The 23,561-nt window shown below is 40.2% G+C and overlaps 1 pseudogene; it reads left to right on the top strand.

Moving 5' to 3' along the window:
* The first annotated feature begins 10,440 nt into the window (after positions 1–10,440).
* LOC147320940 (zinc finger MYM-type protein 1-like) lies at positions 10,441–11,860 on the top strand (annotated as a pseudogene).
* Positions 11,861–23,561: the final 11,701 nt, after the last annotated feature.

Below are 23,561 nucleotides of genomic sequence, written 5' to 3'. Positions count from 1 at the left end.
TGAAATGATTGCGTGAGAAATCCCAGTAGATCAGTAGTTTCTGAAATACTCAGACCTGTACTATACCTATACCTACCTATACTCAGATATCTATATCTATATCTATATAGATAGATATCGATATAGATAGATATCTATATAGATATCTATCTATATAGATAGATATCTATATAGATATCTATCTATCTATATAGATAGATAGATATCTATATATAGATATATATCTATATCTATATCTATATCTATATAGATATATATCTATATAGATATATATCTATATCTATATAGATATCTATCTATATAGATATAGATATCTATCTATATAGATATAGATATATGTCTATATATATATAGATATATGTCTATATATATACATACAGTAACTGAAGTTTGGTGCAATAATAGATGTGCTTTGAACTTGGATTTCTTGCAGTGACTGTCATTTATTTGGTTATATGCGTGGTCTCCAGGGAATAACACTCCTTTCGTATTAAGCTCTTCCCCCACTGAGCATCCTTCCTTACGCAGACCTCTGCTCCCTTTTAATTTTCCCTGCTTCCAACCCTTTGAACCAAACGTTGGTTCATTCATTAATATTTATTTCCCTTTACATCACTTTGATGGTGGAGCCTTTTAAATGTTTAATTTGGTTCAGGGCCATTAAACAGTAATGCTGGAGTCTTTTAATTCTAATGTACACATTATGCCACAGACTGAACACAAGCTGTGTGGACATAGCCTCTATACTCTGCATCACTGTGGCCAACTGTTTTTGCCTCAAGTCCATCATATATTGATGTTGGTCAGAACCAGTAGGAAGCACATTTGAATACACTGGATAGTTCTTTAAGACCATTTGCAAATGAGAGCAAGTAACCTTGTAAAAGGTGCTTAATGGTGTGAAGAGGAGTATATTAAATAAAAGTGTTAGTGAAAAGCTAAGACTAATGAGAAATTTAAAACAAAATATAAAATGAAATCAAGTGTGAAAAAAACAGTCTAGTCTGGATTCGAGCCTTCTGGTTGTAAGTCATGTGATTATGCCACCCACCATACCTCAACTCTTCATATTTTGCCTCCAAGGTGCAATAGTCCTCCAAGGCTTCTGACACATTGGCTGCTTTTTCAATCATTTTCATTTCAGTCCTTGTGCCGGAGCACTTTCAGAGGAATGTTTGTTTGATAAGCCATTTAACATTCACAAGCATGAAAAGTCATCTAATTCAAGGGTTGAACCAACATTGTGTCTACACATAACAGACAACTTAGCAAAGAATCGATTCAAACTTTGTCTTTACGCACTTTGTTACTAGCAGAACAACAACTTGGCACATCTGAGGGTGGTGTACAGTGTGTTCCTACAAATGTGAGGAAACCAGATAAGTAGATGGCCAAAAACTACAGCAGGTGAACAGTATCTGAAAATCATGACCCTAAGACATAGGAGGAAAGAAATATCGGCAAGACCTGAAACAGAACCTGGGAGCTGCAAATGTCTCTTTAGTTGATTCATCTACTGTCAAAGAAGCCTCATCGAAAATGGTTTTAGAGGAAAGATGTGCTGTAAAGAAGCAGGGGAGAAAAGGTAGAGGTATGCCAAATTACACAAGAACTGGACTGAAAATTCAGGCACCATCTTATCTTAATGACCTTGTAGTACCATATCACCCTATTAGAGCACTTCGCTCTCGCACTGCAGGCCTACTTGTTGTTCCTAGAGTATTTAAAAGTTTTCAGGCCCCTCTTCTGTGGAACCAGCTTCCATTTTGGATTCGGGAGACAGACACTATCTCTACTTTCAAGATTAGACTTAAATCTTTCCTTTTTGCTAAAGCATATAGTTAGGGCTGGACCAGGTGACCCTGGATCCTCCCTTAGTTATGCTGCAATAGACGTAGGCTGCCGGGGGATTCCCATGATGCATTGAGTTTTTCCTTTCCAGTCACCTTTCTCACTCACTATGTGTTAACAGACCTCTCTGCATTGAATCATATCTGTTATTAACCTCTGTCTCTCTTCCACAGCATGTCTTTTATCCTGTCTTCCTTCTCTCACCCCAACCGGTCGCAGCAGATGGCCGCCCCTCCCTGAGCCTGGTTCTGCCGGACGTTTCTTCCTGTTAAAAGGGAGTTTTTCCTTCCCACTGTCGCCAAAGTGCTTGCTCATAGGGGGTCATATGATTGTTGGGTTTTTCTCTGTATCTATGAAGCGCCTTGAGGCAACTTTTGTTGTGATTTGGCGCTATATAAATAAAATTGAATTGAATTGAATTGAATTGAATTGAATTGAATTGAATTGAATTGAATTGAAAATTAGTGGCCACGTGTCTTTTTTTTTTCTTTTTCTTTTTTTTTTTTTTTGCCTGTCCCGTTTGGCTCTTTTGCCATCAGAATTGTTGTCTAAAGGCAAAGAAAGATGCCCAACGGATTTACTTTACCAAATTGACCATCCCAGCCTTGCCGTAATGGTCCATTTGATTCACCTTTTATTGTTTATTTTATTTTCACTTACTGAATACGGGACAGACTTGACTGGGGGAAAGAAGGGGAGAAAGAAAGAGAAACAGCTGAGAAGAGGGACGGGGGAGAAGGGCAAAAGACAAAAACCAACAGAATGAGCAGAAAAAAAATGCATATATCAATCACCTGGATCACCTGCTGAGAAAGAAAAAAGAAAACAAGCAGAAGAGAACAAGAGTAATAGAATAAACAACATCACAATGATATATGGGAATATGACAGTAAATACTAAATATTAAACATTATTGTGCAGCACATAAGATCAACAGAACACAGTGTGCTTTGAGGTAGGAGCCAAAAAGGGTGTAGTTTGTGGGTGTGATCACCCGTGTGTACACCTGTGAGCATGGACGCGCTTGTTTTTTGTTTTTTAAAAGGTTCCTTCATGTAATGATCTGCTAGAGGGTGTGGGGGGGCCACAGCCCCGTCCTCCAGGGCATGAAGCAGGTATGGAGGAGATCAAAACTCCAGACATCCAGAGGCCCCCAGAACACAAGAGACCAAGGAAGACCAACAGAGGGGCAGCCGCGCCACTGTCCCAGAAAGAGCTGAGGAGAGTCCCAGATGAGGGCTCACTCAGCAGCCGCGGAGCAGAAGCCAGGGGGAGTTGCAGTGAGCTCCGCCGGCAGCCAGCCGCGCCTGAGTGACCGAGCCCCAGGCCGAGAGGCCGGGGGCACCCCACCTCCGAAGTGGCCCGAGCGAGCCCCAGGCTCCAGGCCCCGATAAGCGGCCACCAAGGAGTGAGCCGGTGTGTACCTGGACGCCCATCCCCGGACACAAAGAACCACCAACGCACCGATGTCTGAGGGAGTCCGCCACTGGCAGGGGAAGTGGTGGTAGGGGGAGATAGGCCTCCAAACCTTGGAGGGCCTGAGATGTCCCCAGAGAGGTGGCGCCTGACACCCAACCTGACATATAGACACAGACATACAGGCACACACAGATACAAACATCCATTCCCCCCCCCTCATGCTCTCATATGCACTTACTCCACACTCAACCAACGTGGAGACAGACATAAAGAGACGCTGTACACACGATCACACTCCCCAAGCGTACTCTACAAACCGGGTCTAGGTACCCTTGCTCCTGGAGGGGGAAACTGCACCCAGACCCAGGTGGTGTTACCCTTTTCCCTGCGGTGGGGGGAGGCAGACCGCCCCGACTCCGCAGCAGCAGGAAGGCCCCACACTCCAGACCGCAGTCGGACGGCCAACTCCTCCTCCTAGCCCCCCCGCTCCAGCAGGTCGCAGAGAATGGGGGTGAGAGAAGACTCCAAACCTCCCTCCACCCGCTCATTGTAGTGTTGATGCATGTGTGTTCTAAGGTGCATTTAAAACCCAGGAGGGCATGGAGCTACCTGCCAGAGAGCAGCAGGTAAGCACATAGTCCCTCCTGATAGCCCTCAATGTCTACGTGTATTTAAAATTGAGAGGTGGGCAACGACGCCAGGGGTGGGGTGTACACCCTGATGGTACTTTGGATTCCGTGTATCGTGCCCACCCCCAAGATCCTATATGTATGTGTAATGAGAGTGTGAGTAATGTGAATGTCTAAGTTGTGGGATAAAATTGAGGCAGAGGCAGCCAGAAGGGGACAGAGGGGGGGGTAGCCTCCTCTGCACCCTGGTGACATACCCCTACTCCAAGGCCCTGCATGTGTGGGTGGTTGTGGTTGTGAGTGGCCACATGTCTTATGGAGTGATAAATCCAAATGTGAAATTTTTGGTTCAAATTCTCCTCAATATGTATCCAGAAGGTCAGGAGAGAGCATTCACAGCTTAGTGGAGGCTGTCTGAAACAGCATTTCAGCCAGTTGTGTTAGGGATCGTCAAAACTGATGGAATTATGAATGCATAAAAGAACCATCAGATTTTGATCCACTATGCAAAAACCACCTCGGATTGGCAACGGCTTCATTTGTCAGCATGACAATGATACCAGATACACTGCCAATGCATTAAACATGCACCTGGATAGAAATACACACAATGGAACACTATCAGTGAGCAAAATTCCCCATAACATAAAGTTGAAGACATATAAGGCTTCCAAGTTTGGTTTGTGCTGCATTGCTCTCCTCACTTGTCTGCCTTTATACTGAAATGGAGGTCTTGTTAGACCACATCAAACACATGTCCCAGCTCTCTGTTATCCCCACTCACACTCATTTCCATGTCTCTCTAACTGTTGGGCTCAGTTCTTTCCTACTAATGCATCCCCATCTCTTTTTACTTTGTAGTCCAACACATGACACCGACATCAATAGAGGTCCTTTAAAGAAATTACATTAAGTAAAATACTGCTCAGAGGGAAGGCAAGAAAGGAGCATTTCACAGGAGGTTTATATATAACACACGTAAAGAATCACAATCAAGTAGTCACACAGTGTTACACAACCTGTGAAATGTGTTGTATAATGTGTCTGGTTGCTTTGGAGGAGCTTTGAAAAGTCATTTCAATAATGTTGTAAGATGTAGGAGTCATGACGCCTGACAAAAGATGTCATCATGTTACATTATGGAAAGTTTAAGACCCAATTTTTTGGAGCTTGAGCTTCAATGGTTTCGACTGTGCTTTTTAAACGTGTCTCTGCAAGTTACTGCACCACTGGAGTACTCGCTTTAAAAGTCTGCTGTGTTTATTCATAAACTTTAGAGACTTTTCAAAGAGCTCTACTTGCAGGGCAAGCGGTGAAAACATGTTATGGATTCTCTTTGACTTCTGTCTGCAGCAGGAAACCTTTATGTCTTTATTTATATTTTACAGGTGATCAGTGTTTTGGAAAGGAATGATTTAGCTTTGAAAAACCATAACCATCACTTACGCTTCTGTTGGACCACATGTGTTTTATGACCCGCTGAAAGTCTCAGCTGGCCTGTGCGAATGAAATCTGTATCCAGTAACTGGATGCAGGAGGTGATCTGGTGGGACTCCAAAAAGATGACACAGTTACAGCAAAATCAATGAAGTCTTTAATGAGCTGCAGTTTGAATGAAACAACACATCTGTTAAATTCAAATGATTTGTGTAATTACTTCCAATCATTTCACTGTGTGAAATAAACTTACAAATCATCTGATTGATTTTCATTCATGCAGGCCTAAATAAATCTACATGTTTGCAGTTCGTGTGAGGATTTATGCTACCCTGCTTATTAAATGTTTCTTTTTAAAGGGACAGCATACACAGGGTTTCACAGCCTTTTTTTCTTCCCCTCAACTAACCCAGGAAAGCTAAATAAAAATGTAGAGATTACATTAAAATGTTGCCCAGTAACAGCTTATGCAGATATAAGTCAGGTTCAAACCCGTTCACTTTTTATTCACAATTTAAAGTTGAGTTTGAAGATCTTTTAGTATTATGTTTACTTATTATAGGCTCAACATATACACTATATACACATCAATTAAAACTGATATCCAACCCTTCATCCAAAAACACATTATCCTCCAAAAGATTTTTTTAAGTCATTCAAAATTCACTTTGAATGACTTTTAAAATCTATTAAATACAGTAGATGGTATTTTCTTCCTTCATTCTCATTTACCAGCTCTGTGAGTGAATGAATGATAACAGAAGCAAGCTGAAAAAAAGCTGAGGCAGGAATCAATTTAGCGTGGACGAGAGCTGTTAAAGTGCTGTTAGAGGCCACAACACTGTCCACCCATACATCACTTGACAGTATGTGCAGGGTGTGTTTTAAGCTGAGGGTAAGTACTAACAATGTACAGCATACTTTGCTCAGTAACTGTACAACAAGCAAGATTTAACATGCCAAGTTACAAAATTCTATTAGCACTTAAACCGACAACTCCGAGAAAACGTACAATATTAATGCTGGATTAACCTCCGAATATGAAATAGTAATTTTAACATTAAGCAATAAAACAGAGAAATATCCTGTAGGCAAAGTGGTTAGTAAATCTAATAAAGCAGTTGTCTGCTTAAAACTGTACACATAAGCCATTCCAACAATAAAAAGACGTTGTATAAAGATCTAATAAAGTCAGCTATAAAATAATTCTGAAGAATGGGGGTAAAATCCCATCTCATTAAGTCACAAAAACAAATAAAAATATAATTTTCATGTAGACACAATGTATCACAGATAAAGTGCACTACGGTGTAATTACTGGAGTAAGCTACGCAGCTGGAACAGACAACATGCATTTTGTTACATCTGTCGATGAATTTTCTCGCAGAAAACAACATAATCCTGATATTACAACTAACCCCACACAGTCTAGCAGCTCAAATTATATTTTCACTGCCAGATTCGACAGTTTTTTAAATATTCTAACTAAAGTTTTATATAATATATGCAAGCAGAAAACAGTAGCTGTGTTATTTTGAGTGGAAGATGTTTATTTTGTTGGTTTTTTGGCAGGTGAAAAATATGGTTATCTCACAGCTGTGGCTCGTTGCTTCGTGTCTTTTCAGTTCATGGTCATTCAGCGTGATTTTGTCACAGAGCAGGTATTCAGGTGTGCGTGCAGACGATACAGTTGTGTATCTGTCTGATGGAACATTTTCATATTCAAAGCTGTTGCGGTACAGATAGTGTTTGACTTAAATACCAGGGGGAGGTTTAGACACATATTTCAGTAATTTCCCTCATGCGAGCCACAGATATGCTTTTCTACGTATCAGTACAGCTGTTTGTACAGGCAGCATAATAAGATGCATTTTACTATACAGGTCTTAGCATGACCTCAAGCATAATTTCATACTTCCCATCTATTTATCCAGCATATATAAATAGTTGAAAATGCATTGTGATGATTGAAGCTCCTACAGTACTGTTTCTGTTTCTTCTTCAAAAAGCTTTCTATTGACACGGGATGAAAGTCAAACTTGAAACAGTCCCTGTATAATGATGAGGTGTGTAGTCAAGGTGGTGGGTGCCTTCAGTTGTAGTTTATACACTTTGGTGCCTTTGTTGTGGTTCATTGCGTAGTTGGCTGCAGCTAGATCAAACACCTGGTGGTGGCTGTGGTGGTGGAGTTTCAGGGTGACCGGCTTCTCCGAGTGTGTTACCCTAGTCGTCCTTGAATTCCAAACTCTGAATTGCAGTTTTTCATTCACCCATTGGCCGGTGTTACTCAACAAAACTCATCAAAAGTTATGAATTATATAATGCTCAGTCATTTTAAAATGTAATTTAATCACTCTCTGGAGAAAGTAAGTCGTTACAACCAGTGGCGTCGTTAGGCCTATTTTAGGGGTGCTGAAGCCTCCCTAAAATATTCTTAAGCCCCCCTAAATAATTTGGCGGGGTTTTTTTTGTTTTGTTTTTAAACTTATTCGATTTTTGTTTTTTTTACAGAACTTGCAGACAAATTCAATATAAAGATGCAGGAATATGAGTCTAAAGAAATAATAATATAAACCTGTCGCTATTCACACAAATATGATCATAACTCGGTTGGTCCCTTTCGCTTTACATTGTTTGTTTTTTTTGTTTTTTGTTTTTTGGCCTGTCCCGTTTGGCTCTTTTGCCATCAGAATTGTTGTCTAAAGGCAAAGAAAGATGCCCAACGGATTTACTTTACCAAACTGACCATCCCAGCCTTGCCGTAATGGTCCATTTGATTCACCTTTTATTGTTTATTTTATTTTCACTTACTGAATACGGGACAGACTTGACTGGGGGAAAGAAGGGGAGAAAGAAAGAGGGAAAGAGAAACAGCTGAGAAGAGGGACGGGGGAGAAGGGCAAAAGACAAAAACCAACAGAACGGGCAGAGAAAAAATGCATATATCAATCACCTGGATCACCTGCTGAGAAAGAAAAAAGAAAGCAAGCAGAAGAGAACAAGAGTAATAGAATAAACAGCATCACAATGATATATGGGAATATGACAGTAAATACTAAATGTTAAACATTATTGTGCAGCACATAAGATCAACAGAACACAGTGTGCTTTGAGGTAGGAGCCAAAAAGGGTGTAGTTTGTGGGTGTGATCACCCGTGTGTACACCTGTGAGCATGGACGCGCTTGTTTTTTGTTTTTTTAAAAGGTTCCTTCATGTAATAATCTGCTAGAGGGTGTGGGGGGGCCACAGCCCCGTCCTCCAGGGCGTGAAGCAGGTGTGGAGGAGATCAAAACTCCAGACATCCAGAGGCCCCCAGAACACAAGAGACCAAGGAAGACCAACAGAGGGGCAGCTGCGCCACTCGCTTTACATTGTTAAGGTAGCGTCAGTGCTTCGTTATCCAATCCGTTCCAGTTGTTCACAGGGGACATCCACATGACTGAAAATCCAGTCCTCGTTTTCACTGCTACTTTACACTCCGCTCGTATACACCTGCGGACACACTAGCGTACATGTGGCAAACGGCAAGAAATCATGGATATACGCAAGTTTTTCAAGAAAGTAAGTCTTCATCACTGGCTGGTAGTAACAATTAGTTAGCTCCAGCTAACAGCGGAGTCCCATGTAAATAATGAACCAGGTGCTCCCCATTTTGATAAATAAAAACCTGGCTAGCGCACTAAGTTAAATTCTTAGCATAATGTTAATTTCTGTCACTCGTTTTAGCTCTGAAAAATCGAGCTGTGGTATGGTTATCATCAGTGGAAATAATAATAATCACTCCATCCCCATTAACCTGTAGGAGTCAGGGCAGAGGAGCACAGAGAGGCAGAGGGGAGAGACGTCTGCTGGAGAGGTGAGTCAAAGGATGGAGTCATTTGTGATGGAGACAGTCTGATTAGAATTTTATGGGACTCAATATGGATATGAAATATGAAACATTTCAGTCACGGTACAACATATAAGACCTGTTTAACTTGAGCTTTTATTTAGGAGAGTCAAGGTTAGAAAGTGGAGAGAGCAAAGAGAGATATATGTATATAAGTCAAATTAGCCTGACTCACATATTTTTGAGGGTTCTATTTTAATATTACTTCAATTCAAGTAATTTAGTAATATTTTTCAGGGCTTTAAATTGCAACCATTTTAGTCACATGCGTGCTCAAAATATAATGTTTGTAACTTCAAAATATTTGGAAGCAACAGAAGTCATGATATTAGCAATTTACATTACAATTCAGTATGTTTTAATGTATCTTGAAGGGTGAGGCAGAAGGGGAGGCTGAGGGAGAAAAAGGTCAACAGGCAAGTTCAAGTCAGAGAGAGCAAGGAGAGACAGAGGAGCTGCAGCAAATGGATCGAGAGGCAGAGGAAGATCAAGTTATTACAGAGAGAGGAGAGCAAACAGGCCAAGAGAGGGAAAATGATGAAGCAGCTGCAGCAACTCATTCTACTACAGGGTTTGATTTAGGTGACAAAGACACAGGGCCCAGACAGGTGAAGCTGAAGAGCTATCCACATGATACTTTTGGTACACAGAAGCGAGCATTTAACCACAGCTGGTTTGAAAAGCACAACTGGTTAGAATATTCAGTCAACCAGAATGCAGCTTTCTGCTTCCCATGTAGAGTGTTTGGCAAAAACATCAAACATGATAGTTTGGTCAGTAGCGGTTGCAAGAACTGGAAGAAAGCTTTAGTCATCTTTGGCAAGCATGAGATGGCTCAAACACATAAGGACAGTGTTGTTACATGGAAAAGCTACCAGGGAACTAGCAAACAGGGAAACGTTGCACAGGTGATAGCAACTGCAAATGTGAGTGAGATAGTCGAAAGAAGAGAGTATCTCAGACGAATTGTTGCAGTCACCTCTATGTTAGGGAGACAGGGACTCCCTTTTCGTGGCCATGATGAAGGTGAAGACAGCCCAAACAGAGGGAATTTTCTTGCGTGCATGGAGCTTTTGAAGGAGTTTGATGCTTTTCTTCAAAAACATAATCCCCCATCAAATGCACAGTATATCTCACCAACATCCCAGAATGACATGATTGGAGGTGTACAAGCACATTTTAGAAGGCTTCATCCTGAGACTATCTATGTGCATTGTTATGCTCATCAACTCAACCTGGTTTTGTGCAATACTTGCAAGGCTGTCCCAGAGGCTGTGGAGCTTTTCAGCTTGTTGGAGTGTGTGTATTCTTTCTTCAGCACCTCCCTAGTCAATCATCATAAGTTCATGGAGACTCAGGCAAAGCTTGGATTGACAAAAACTGAGCTTGTGCAACTTTCAAACACTCGCTGGGCATGTCAGTTGCGATCAATCAGTGCAGTTCTTGAGACATTGCCTGCCATTTTGGAGTGCCTATCTGCAATTGGATCCCCCATAGCTGTTGGTCTCAGAGCAAAGCTCTACAAGTTCTCAGCAGTCTATGCACTACTGATGTTTTAGTCGATTCTGTCTGTAACCGAAGGACTCCACAAATTCCTGCAGAAAGAGACTTTAGACCTGGCAGAAGCGTTTATCTGCAAACAAGCTGTGTGTGACACAATTAAGGGCAAACACTCAGATGCATTTGCTACAGAGCTGTATGAGAAAACCAAGGCCCTGTGTAACACCCACAGTATCCCTGAACCAGGTGCCAAGACAAGGCACAAACAGAGGAAAATGGAGGATTTTGTCCTGGAGGCAACTGTGGGTTCACGCACTGAATTGAACAACTCAGACACATTGAAAAGAGAGTTACTTTTCCCTTGTGTGGATCGGATGGTTGGCGAGCTTGATCAAAGATTTTGCAGTGTAGATGCAGGGCTGCTAAAAGGTGTCCAGGCATGTAGTCCTGAATCTGAGAACTTCTTGAGTGAACCACACTTGAATGAACTTGCAAAGCACTACAGACTTGACCTGAAAAAAGAGGAGGTTCTGGTGGCCAGAAACTTTCTTACCCGGAAAACAGAGGCTGGATGTCCACCCAAAAATATGTTGTCTGTGTACAACCTCCTTGATTCAGACATGTTTCCCTCTCTGAAGGCAACCATCCAAGTTGCCCTAACAGTGCCTGTCAGCAGCTGCTCGTGCGAACGGTCCTTTAGTGCACTGCGTCGGCTGCACTCCTGGCTGCGTCAAACAATGGGTCAGAAAAGACTTCACAGTCTTGCAGTCATGTCTATTGAAAAAGACACGATTCAGCATCTGAGTCACAACAGAGTGATTGACCGATTTGCCACTCTTAAAAACAGACGTCATTCTTTGATGCTTCCACCCACCAAGTAACTGGTGATTGCAGCCAGAAAAATGTACTTTTTTATTTTCAGTTTTTTTTCTTGTTATTGATGCGGCAAACACATTTCCTCTGTTTTTTTGTTGTACTGTATTATAAAGCAGACTGAAATAAAACAATAGATCTATTGGTGGCCTAGGATGTTTAATCTGTCCAAAAAAGTAGGAAAACAATTTCTCAGTCTTTGTTTTCTGTTTGTGAAATTTTGTGCTCATTCACTACGTTCGTTCATGTCGTGTACATCTCTTGGGGGTTAAGCCCCCCCTGTCCTTAAAACCTAGTGACGCCCCTGGTTACAACATAAAACCCGAGGCTACACTCGCGTACGTTGACATAAATATCTGTAATAATGATGATAGACATATGGGTTTTCTTTTAGCCTTTAACTTTGAAGACTGGCCTAAGCAGACTTCAGTCCAATGACTATTGTGTTTCTACTATAGAAGCATGTATAGGTAGAAATGGAGGCTACAATGCTACAAGCCTGAGAGCTCATCACCTGTAGAAAATCTGGCTGTTGGGCTGGGGTCAACATAAACTCTGCTTTAGTATCATTCCTCACCAGCATCGTCGCAGTCAGAACTCATTCAGTTGAAGACTGTTTGCAGACCGAGTCAACCACATTTCCATTTTATCACCATCTGGACACACCAGAGTGGTTTTGAACGTCACAAATCTGTTCCCCATGTTTTAGGCCATTTCAAGGGCAACAAGATTGCAGACATTTGCAATAATTTGGGTCATCAATAGTTTTATAATGGAGTTGTTTCTGTCCTGAATGCTGTTTGCACTCAAATTGTAGACCATTGTTGAGAGATACGTTTTCAATTCAATTCAATTTTATTTACATAGTGGCAAATCAAAACAACAGTTAACTCAAGACGCTTTATATTGTAAGGTGAAGATCCTACAATAACAGAGAGAAAACCCCATAAATCGGTTGGTGACAGTGGGGAGGAAAAACTCCCTTTTAACCAGGCTCAGGGAGGGGCACCCATCTACTGCGACCAATTGGGGTTGAACTTTTTAACATGTTACACCCAATATTGCCATTCGCACATGCAATGCAAAGCCCTTTACAGTACTGCAATAAGTTTTATAAAATGCTTTATATTTAGTATATTTTTCATTTTTTACTTCTTGCACCAGCAGCAACAAGTGAATTAAGCTCACAAAGTATTTAGTACTCTGAAGCTTTGCCTTTGCCGTGCACTTCAACAAAACAACCTTAAAATCGAATCAACCTAACATGAGTCATTCAAACAAAAAGGACGACACCGTTATCTAATCAGTTTAAGCTCAGGGTGGAGAACAGAGGATTTCTGAAGCAAAGTTATGCTGATGTTATAAGTAAGTTTATTTTACAAAGGGGTGGAGGACCAGACACTAACTCAACAGCTGCTGAAGGAAGCTTCTGGTGTGGAACATTCCTCTGTTTAATGAATTTGCTTTGCTGTGTTTCTATGACTGACAGTAAAATATTACAGTAATAAAACATGACTGCTGTTTGTTTTCTTAATACTGACTTTATCTTTGAGAGACTCCAAGATGATAAAAAGATGCAGGCGAAACAGATGTTAGCATAAACTGACTTTAGTGTGATAATTAGGATCCTGATTGTTGGGGCAGGCATTATTGCACAGCTGTTAACAAAACAACTTGTCTTCATTTAAAAATCGGTTGAATAACAATTATTTGATATGTTGAAGTAAATAAAGAAGAAAGGTCTGCTTACTGTAGATTTCAGTATTTTCTAAGTGTGTGTGTCCATCACTACATTAATGAGCACCTTCCAGGCAGGTTGCTGTGATGAGGAGGTGCTCTCCTTTCCACAGAGATGAGAAATGATGGTGGCAGCCCAAAGTCTAATTATAAAGTGGGTCTAACAAACCAGCCGTTCATATGTCTCTCACAGCTTAATACCTCAGAGGAGGCAAGACAGATTTTTCCTGTAATTTTCATTCTTTGTCTTCTGTGCGTTTTGCTTCCTCAGAAATGTCGGAATGCCGCGTGCCTCCCTCCTCCACCTACACAGTAGCCGCTGCAGCTCCCTCAGTCACTCCCCGAGAAGAAATAGCATCAATAAACAGTTGTCATGGTTTTCAACTCCACCAACAAGACTTGGTGAAATGCTGTTTAATCTATTCTTTAAAATACACGTGGGAGGATGTTTGTGCATTGTGTATTCTGAGTAGTGAGAATGCCTTCAGACATTCATCAAGAGTAAAACATTGTAGTTCCCCAGGGGTCAAAAAGACTTTCTAAACATAGTTTAATCATAGGAAAGAACAAAAATAATTAGAATACAGTTTAGTCCTTCTGTGCTGACAACTCAGTGTGACTGAAACTAAAATGCCTTGATACTTAAGTCTCTGACCCAGCAAACATGCCCATGCAGGCCCAAACCCCTGTTTATAGGGATGCTCACACTTGCAGATGATTAAGACCATATGGTTAGCAGCACCTGGCTGCTACTTGATTTTTTTTATTCCTAGTCCAGCAGTGAGTATCGTAGGTTTTGCACAAAGTTCAGTAAAAACTTTATTTTGTAAGTTTTCTTCACCAAACTATCAGAAAATTGATAAAATACTCAGAGTTGGTAGAGTTTTACTATTGAAACTGATACTCAAAGTTGGCTACACAAATAGAAAGATGTAGCTTTAGATTGTGGCCCCCCGAGCCTGTATAAAAATGATTTGGTTGGTTCTTAACTGAGCTCAAATGTGAGTGTTTTGTTTTTTTTCCCAGCCCTGAATATTTCACGTGGGTATCAAATGTACTTCAGAAATTGTGAAGACTCAAAAATAAGATATAAAATAATTACGATTTAAAAAGCAGCAAATTTCAATCCTGTCTGGCCCTGCAGCATAGACGATTTTCCTAGTACGAAGGTAAAGCTTTGCATGGCTTCACTGGATGCGCTAAAGTGAATGTACAAGAAAAATCACTTGACTTTGTGGGATCAGGTGGGGACTGGTCACTGATTTGACTGATTTAATATGGAACGAATTTTGGAATAAATTCAAAAATCAGCCTCCTGACATGTTCACATTCTGATATTAAACTGGAGCAACATCATCAAATTCAGAGCCCCTTCTGTTTTCTTTTCTTTCTTTTTTTTTTTCTTTTACCGCACAGCTTGTTTCTTTTTTGGTGTGGATGTACAAATTTTTCCAGGTTTTATATACCCCATTAAATGCCCATTATTACTGGGTAATTATTCCCATAGTAGTGCAAGTTAGCAAACTTTGGTTCCCTATACTAGTTATCATTTCATCCATTGTAATCACCAACAAACATCTAGCCAGCTATGTAGCCTAGAATGTCCTTAAGTGACCGGCCGTCGACTGCAAAACAATGTGAGATGAGCGAATCACTTCCTGTGGGTACGCAGCCTGCCTGACCCTCACTATGGTTGCAAACGTCATGCAGGTTTCTGTTTAAATAAACTCAATGACAACAAGGAAAGCCACTAAACAAATATGCGGTGAAGTCAGGCTTCTGAAAGAGGAACTAAGAGGAGAAAAATTCACAAGACAAGTGGAGCAGATAAAAGTAGAAACTACTTTCAGCTCCTAAGGTTTCGCCACCCCAACTGTAGAGGAGAGACACTTGAATAACATAGCCTAGCTAGGAGAGCAGCCTAGCATGTCCAGGTGAGTCGACATGTTTAGCAGAGCATAGTTACCAACCAACCTAACCAATCCAGGGTAATGATTTAACAGTCATTTTATTGGACTGCTTTTCCAGTTGGTGTCACATTATTTATAACAATAATGGCAATGAGCTCTGTGAATTTCTTGCCCAGGGCAATGGCGACTCTAGAATCGCCACTGGCCTGTAAATTTTATGACAATCCAAATTGGTGAACTGACTGACATACAAGTGCTACTTTCCCAGGAGCTTTGCTGCTTACATGGCTAGAAAGTCATGAGCTTCTACTTCGAAAGAGCTGTGCCTCACATTTTCAGGGTTGTGAATGAGTGCAGTCGACTCCTTATATAAGATGATGAGGCGAAGCAAGCAGATGAGAAACAGTTGGAGGGGTTTGTGGTGCAGCATGAAAACTCAGCAGCTGCAACTCCTCCTTCACTTCGGCGAAATTAGATCAGAAGGCATTTTGATATTTCGAAATGGATGTACAGCTGCTTTCATAAACCCAAACTACATTATGCATAGAAGTTGCGTGGGGGTGCAACAATGCAGATATCATATATGAATGGATCATTCTGATCGCACGGTTTTATTGTTTAGGGTACTTTATAAAATTGCTAATAATTCCCATAATGAACACAATTGTTCTGCCTAATCTCCACTGAATTCTAGATAACTGTAAAGAATGCCCTTGCAGGTACTACTACATAATGATATGTACAGTGGTGGACAATTAGCTGTGCAATAATGATTATTATACAGTGGGTGGTTTCAGCCAAGCAATCTTGAGCCATAAATTTTAATTTGTTTAATGCCTGAAGTAAACCCGCACTCAATACAGATCACACCAACATTTAATTCTTCACCCGAGGTGCTATGCAACAGAAAAAAAACGATTTAAATGGAAATTTGCTTATTCCATTTTAACTTGCATGAGACTAGTGATTAGAATTTAATTTTAAAGTTAACTGGCATTCAACAAAGGGTTCCACAAGCGCCTCAGCCAGTCAGAAAGAGACTGGAACCAAGTCACTCACACTGAAATTATTCAAATGAGTGAGCGTGATGCTTGATTTGTCTGATTAGGTAAACCTAAATAAACTGCTCTCACTGAGTAAATCATTGACTCTTTGCTTTCAGATTTACCAGCGAGATGCACTTGAGAGTTAAGGACGCGACAATCAAAATATAAAAGGTAAAATAAAATCCACGGCTGGCACTCCAGTCACAGAAGCTAATGCCGAGAGAGAGACACAGAGCAAACACAAACTAAACTGAGCACACATGCTAAAATGAAAAGGTTTGAGCTGGATCAAGGTTGTTTTAACATAAGCCTAAAAGGTGAAAGGCACCAGAAGAATCGGGGATAGAAAACTCATACTTCAACAATGAAAGCTATTGAGTTTCCAGAAATTCCTAGGCGACCGCTGCTCTGCTTCCAAGATGATTTTATTATATAATATTTTCCTCTCTTTGTACTCAAGAGAGCTTTTGTTCACTATCCCTTTTCACTTAAAGCAGCGCAGCCTCTGTGAACCCACACTGCCCCCTATTGATCAAAACCAGCCCCGGCATCAACACTTGGTGCTCTGTGATGAATAACAAAACTGTTTTCTGTGAAGCAACTTTCTCCTCTCCAGTGTTTTACTTCCACAAAAGGAAATGTGACTCACGCTTACCTCTGTAAAAGGACAAAGTGAGAGCCCACCGGAGGACATAATAGTAAAGACTAGATAATATGCAAGTTCAAACAGAAAACTTGTATGCACTCTGCAAAAGTATTCTGCATAAAACTGCACTCTGGTTATACTGCAGTGGGAGTGCACGGAAACAGCTCTGCACAATTTATTTATCAGTCAAGATGCTTGACTCATTTGCATATGCTGAGTTCCTGCATATATTTATGTAGCAATAATAGAAAAGACGGTGACTCAGTCTCTAGTGATTACCTCCTGCTTTTTTTTTTTCCTTTTTGAGCAACAAAATTAACGATCGTCACTCAAAGAAAAGAGATTCTATTTGCCGTCTTTGGATTTAAGAAGACACGGACAGGTGATGTAACCTTCCACTGTTTTATTTCCGTCCATTATGTCTCATCAGACACACTGACTGTACAAAGTAATGGGACAACCTGCCACCTCTCCATTAAACAGCCCATGAAATTGATTGAGCTGGCCTCAATGTTATTACCTCGATGTTTTCCATCTTCAGCGTACAACCTTTAATAAAGGCGTAAAGGCAGGGGAGAAAGTAACACAGTGGGGGTTTTTTATTATTCAGATGGAGATGATGGTCAGGCTGTCTTCAACCCTTTCTTCTCTAACGCTTCTCTAACTATATGAAGTATTGCCCTCTTGAAGTTATGCATTAAAGCTGGGGTGAAACCGTACATCAGAGAGCCAATGACAGTAAGGTGCTCCGGAGGAGGAACAAAGAAAGGAATGTACTTTTATTAAAAAAGGTTCATGGAATGGGTGTTCAGTTCGGCATTTGATCTTCGCATCACAGAGATGATGAAGAAAATGAAAGAAAACATGACTGAGGTTAATGAAAATCAGCTGAATGGTGAGACTGCTTGGAACACCTATGAGCTGGCCTCTGTCTCCCCCCAGTGGTGGAGGGAAAATGCAGCGATGTTTGATGGCTCAAGTTAATTTTATGTCAGCTGGCAGGAAGTAAGCCTATTTGCCTTTAGTGATTCCAGCAGCATTTCGATGGCCAGCTTCCATTTACCCTTCTCGTATCTGCACTATGAAAAGTCGATGAATAAGTGCAGAATACACAGTCTGGTCTATTTTACTGGAAGCATTAAATATTCGGCTTGAACTGCTTTACTGTACGCATGTGCACTATGGGAAGTGTTCTATAGATTAATAGTACAGTCAGACTTTGAATACATTCTGCAGCAGAGCAAAATGTCAGATGTTAGCGTTTAAACATCATTAATGCACATTTTTCCTCTTGAAGATCTTATTTAACTAACGCCTCTTGTTAGTATAAAGGTCAGTATAATTCAGCCTGTGGAGGCTCTGTCTGGGTCGTGCATTCATTAGTTTTTAAGAGATTTTACTTTGGAACAAAATATTGGCCTTAGTAACAACAGTCTGGTTATATACTTAAAACTCATGGTATGAAACTACTGCAGGATGAGATCTGATAATCAGTGATCAATTATTTTCTCATTATCAGCCGCTGTCTGATAACAGCTGTCATCTATGGGGACTTTTTTTTGTACATTATGTCCAAAAAGGGAATTCCCAAAAATCTGGGCATGCCTATGTGAGCTGTAATGTGGAGGTGACGTTGCTCTAGAGGGGCCTCAAAAAGATCAGCCATCTCAGTTTGGCCCCAGCAGTGATCAAAGTCAGAGATCAGATGTGACTTTAGGCATATAATGTGCTCAGCCAAGTGCACAAAGCATTCCTGACAGGACAGAGATGGCTCGGCGTTGACAATGATTTACGGTGTGGTGTGGAGCATTCTTCGCCTACGAGGGTAGACAGGAGACATAGGAGGTCTGCAGACGCACTGTAAATTCTTGTTAAACTGATCAGAGCAGACAGCACTCAAACATCACCGAAACATCAAGCTAAACATGTAGAGTCTCCTCTGCTTCCCACTTAAGATCCAAGAAGCTGAAGCCAGCGTACCCCTGAGGCTCTGTAAGTGTTTTCAACTCTTGTACAAGCACTCCGGCTTAACTCCCTTGTGATTTTACTATAGCACTGCATAATTACATACGTTCCGTTAAATAAAACTGTGTTAAAGGCAAAAAAAATATTTTACTGGGTTACTCAGATAGCCTAAGGTAAATACTGATGTGGTCTAGGGGGAAAAAAATGTCACTTGACAATTTGGGATTATTGGGTAAATCTAATCTATTTTATTTATTTATTTATTTATTTATTTATGAAGTGAATCTATAGTCTGTTGCAAGAAACAGGAAAATAAATAAGCACAGATATTTTTTAAAGTCCATCTAGAAATGATTTTCACATGCCCGAAAGAAATTATTGGCTTTTTAATCTGCAGGCTGTTAAAAAAAAAAAGACACCTCCTTCCAGACAGGTCTTAAAAAAAAAAAGTAATAAAGTGCAAAAGTTCAAGCAGTCTGAAACTGTGAAATCAAGTGAGTGTCACAAGTTATGTGAAGTGATTAAAGCTCCATTGTTCGCTTGCTGAGCTGTGACCGATGAAGGGTAAAGGAAAGGAATTTTGCACAAAAGAAATTAAACTTCATTAGTTTGACATCGATTCCTGAATTTACATATTAACTTGGCTAATACAAGAAACAAACCTTTTGAAACAAACCTTGCAAAAAATCAGTCAGGCATCATGTTTTAGTAACTTAACAAGTGTTAAAAAAGAGTTCAAGCCCATATCAGCTGATAGTTTAGCTGATTCATATAGAGCCTATGATATTTACGCTGCTGTAGCCAGCCTATAGTTAGTATGCATTTGCAAGCCTCTTTGCAAGCCTCCTCCATGCTTAAATCTGTCCTATCTGTTCTTGCTGATGCATGCTCTTTTACCTTTCTCCAGTCTTATGTCCTCTATGAATTAATGTGAAACAATGCTGGAGGTCCAAGAAAGGAGATATGCTGCCAAACATAAATGACTGCATATAAAAAGAAAAACTGATTTTAAATATCATTTTCTGCGTAGTGCAGAGGTTTATTTTGCTGCCTTGACCAGTTTTACATGCAAAACTATGATAAAACACAAAGTGTCCAATCAAGAGAAGCACTGAAAAAGAATGGTAGCTTTCAGATTCTAGGAAGTGAAGATAATTGGGTAAATAAAGAGAATTACACCATATGAAGGAGATATAAAAAAGTACTGATATGTGCATCCCCAGAATATATGTGTGCATAACCTCTAGATCTTTGCATAAACTCAAACTAGTCTCAGTTTAAACATTCAGAGAATGAGGACAAGCAAGAGATATATGAGACAAACACCTGACTTGATACACTACATACTGTGTTCACTCTGCTAGTTACACTCTGTCAACATGCAGATATGCTGCTTGCTGTGACTGTTGTTTCTTATCAACATTCCTGTCTTGACCTTGGTTCAGACACATTGGTCAACTTTGAGACGACTGAGAGGAGAATACAAACACTTGCTGCCCGTGGTTTGTTGACTAGTGTAAGGTAAGGTTTGCCTGGTGTATAAATAGACAGAGAAGGTCTAACGCTTCATTTCTGAGGTTTTCCTGACAGGAACCACAAGCACAGAAGCAGTCAGGAAACTGTGAGACACAAATGTGTTCTCTCCTAGAGCCGTTGTGTTGTTTGATTTTCTCTAAATGTGAGTGTAATTTTACCTCATGTTTGAAATATTCCTTTTATGACTCTATCTTGGGAGAGTGTGCTTATGTGATGGAGGAGAAAACTGGCAGACCAACAAAGATATAAGTATATAAGAATAGCATGATTTTAGGGTTTAGTTTTAGTTTACTAAAACTTTACTTTAACTAGCTGGAGACACCAACAGACTAAATAAACAGAACAGGAAGGCTGACTCTGTAATTGACTGTTGGTTGGTGTTTGTAGTGATTTTTGGTAGTTGTCATTGGTAGTTGTAGTGGTTGGTTGTTGTAGTTGGTTGCTGGTTGTTTATTGTTAGTTGTTATTATTGTTGGTTTCTGCTGTTCTTCAGTTGTTATTGGTGGTGATTGATGCCAGCTGTTGCTGTTGGTTGTTGGTATTGTATCATTATTCAACTGCTGAAATAAAAGAATTTGTGAAATAGGGGATTTTGTGTTTTCCATCAAATTGTATTGTAGTTGTATCTAAATGATTTAAACAGTTAGCTGTTAAAAATGTATTAAAGTTTCATTTGAAGATCAGTCTGAAGGCAGAAAGGCTGCTGATACAAGTGTTAAATAAAGATAACTGCAGCACAGCCTCTCACAGTACCATTAGTTATTGGCTAAAAAACAGATTTTAAATTTAACCTGTCATTAAACACAGGTGTTTGCCTTTATGGCAGCTGAACGTAGCAACAGAGTAGCAAATAAAAAGAATGACATGTGGCTGGTTAAACGCTGAAGTGCGTTTAAACAATAACTTAAAGCACATAGCAAGTATTTTATTTCTTCATGTGAGGGCAAGCACTACTTCAAACTGCTTGTCAGGGTTTCATATCAAAAGCAGGCTGCTGGATTAAAGAACCAAGCAACAAAAACACCTTTTACTGTTTTCAGTGTTTGGTGTCGTGGTTTTTGTTGCACTGCATCTTAATTTCACTTTTCTAAAGGCCACACAAGGTAATCTTCCTGTTCAGAGACATCACTCCCAGATCTGACTAAATGGGAGCAAAAGGGTCAGAAAACAGTCACTCCAAATAATAGTCTTATCATCCATCCATGGTTGGGAGACTGTATGAAATGCATCTTGGGTGCAATTAATCAAATTCTGCTGCCAGTGGTGACACATTGATGAATGCTCCCATGTTTTTACTGGTTAAAGACAAAGGTGGAAACAAAAGAAGCACATTTCTGTGTGATTTCTTACTGTCACACAAACAAAACATACATCTTTATACTTCTAGAGACTCTGAGAACCTTGTGTTGATTTATTCAGACATTTTTTGTTTCTTATTAAGTGCTTGTTTTACTGTAAAAAGCCCCACATAGGTGTGATTCATCATAACCGGATAAAACTAGAGGTGAGCTTTCATGAATTCTTATAATCAAGTATTCTGCAGATTCTGAGGGCGACTGAGGTAAACAACCTGCTGTAAAAATAAAAATGCTTTATTGAGCAATACTTAGTATGGATTGCAACATCCTGCGGTGTTGCAATACCAACGATGGGGTTTAATTTGTTTTTCTGAGGTTGGCAAAAAAATTATGTAACAGGAAATTTCATTTGAATGTGTGGCATTTTGATACCTGCATTCAGGCTATCGCATGCAGCAGATCCGCGCAAGTTGCATAGAAAGTCAAGTTGTTGTTTTTCTATGTTTTCCTGCTATGGTGCATGATACGGTAATAATATGTGTGTGTATATACATTCTTGAGCACCTTTATGCATCTAAATCAAACTCTTGAATTTGTTTTAAATACAAGTGCATTCCTAAATAGACTGCTCAAAAAATAAAACAACATTTTCAAAAAAAAAACAATGGGGAAAAAATTACCATGCTGGATATGAACTGGGTCGGGAAAGAAAGGATGCCACATCATTGGACAGAAATGAAAATTATCAGTCTGTAGAGGGCAGAGGTCATCCTGTTCCTCCTTGCACAAAAGAGCAGATATCAGGCGTGCTGATGGGTTAAGGAATGCCTTCCATGGTCTTCTCATAGAGTAACTGCCTGTCTCCTGGAATCTCCTCCATGCTCTTGAGACTGTGCTGGGAGACAGCAAACATTCTGGCAATGGCACGTAATGACGTGGCATCCTGGAGGAGCTGGACTATCTGTGCAATCTCTGTAGGATCACATCATACTACCAGTAATGATACTGACCCTAGTCAAATGCAAAAGTAGTGAAAAAAACACAACAAAAACGTCAGCAGCCGCCAAGTCTAAAAGCATTTCTGTTTTTGGTGGCTGTCTCTTTGTTGCCCCTTTAGTGCACCTGTTGTTAATTTCATTGACACTAAAGCAGCTGAAACTAACAACCCCCTCTGCTACTAACTGCCCAGATCAATATGCCAGAAGTTTAACTGACTTGATGCTGTACTTTGAATAAATGTTCCTTTAATTTTTTGAGCAGTGTATTTATGTTGAAAGGCATAGCATAGCAGTCAGTATACACTAAAGCATGTATATATTTGTAATATCATTGGCTAAGCCATCTTTTCATTTGGATGCATACCAAATAAGGCTTCCATCTTCCATATATAGTATTTTTGTGTATTAAAAGTTGCATAGGCTTTAAAAACAATCCAGTGATGGCTGGGCTCTGTGTTTTTGATACAGAGAGATCAAATTCAGCTCTACTATATGGTGGTCCACTGCCTATCAAGCTAATACTTGATAGGCAAGCTAATACTGCTGCCAATGCTGTTCGTAGAAGTGGTTTATGTTTAAGATCGCAATTTCAGACTCTCCTCCATTAGGCTAAAACAGCTAAACTATAAGCTCAGACAGCACCAGATTAAACAGTGTTAAACTCAGCTAATGGCCCCTGTTGACCACCCCCAACACGTTGCCTCTATGCACACAACTTCAAAGCAAACAGTAAGACTACGCATGTCTACAGAGCTGATATAAAACCTGTAGCTAGTTCGCCAGAGTAATGCGATTGAGGGAAATTACAATTCTAGATGCACATTTC

This window comes from Aulonocara sp. 'chitande type north' Nkhata Bay, linkage group LG10, assembly GCF_057382095.1.
Source record: "Aulonocara sp. 'chitande type north' Nkhata Bay isolate Kocher_YH1m ecotype deep benthic linkage group LG10, A_spYH_male_GT1.1, whole genome shotgun sequence".
In the NCBI taxonomy this organism is placed as follows: Eukaryota; Metazoa; Chordata; class Actinopteri; order Cichliformes; family Cichlidae; genus Aulonocara; species Aulonocara sp. 'chitande type north' Nkhata Bay.
Note: the sequence above shows the minus strand (reverse complement) of the source record. Positions and strands in the feature narration are given on the sequence as shown.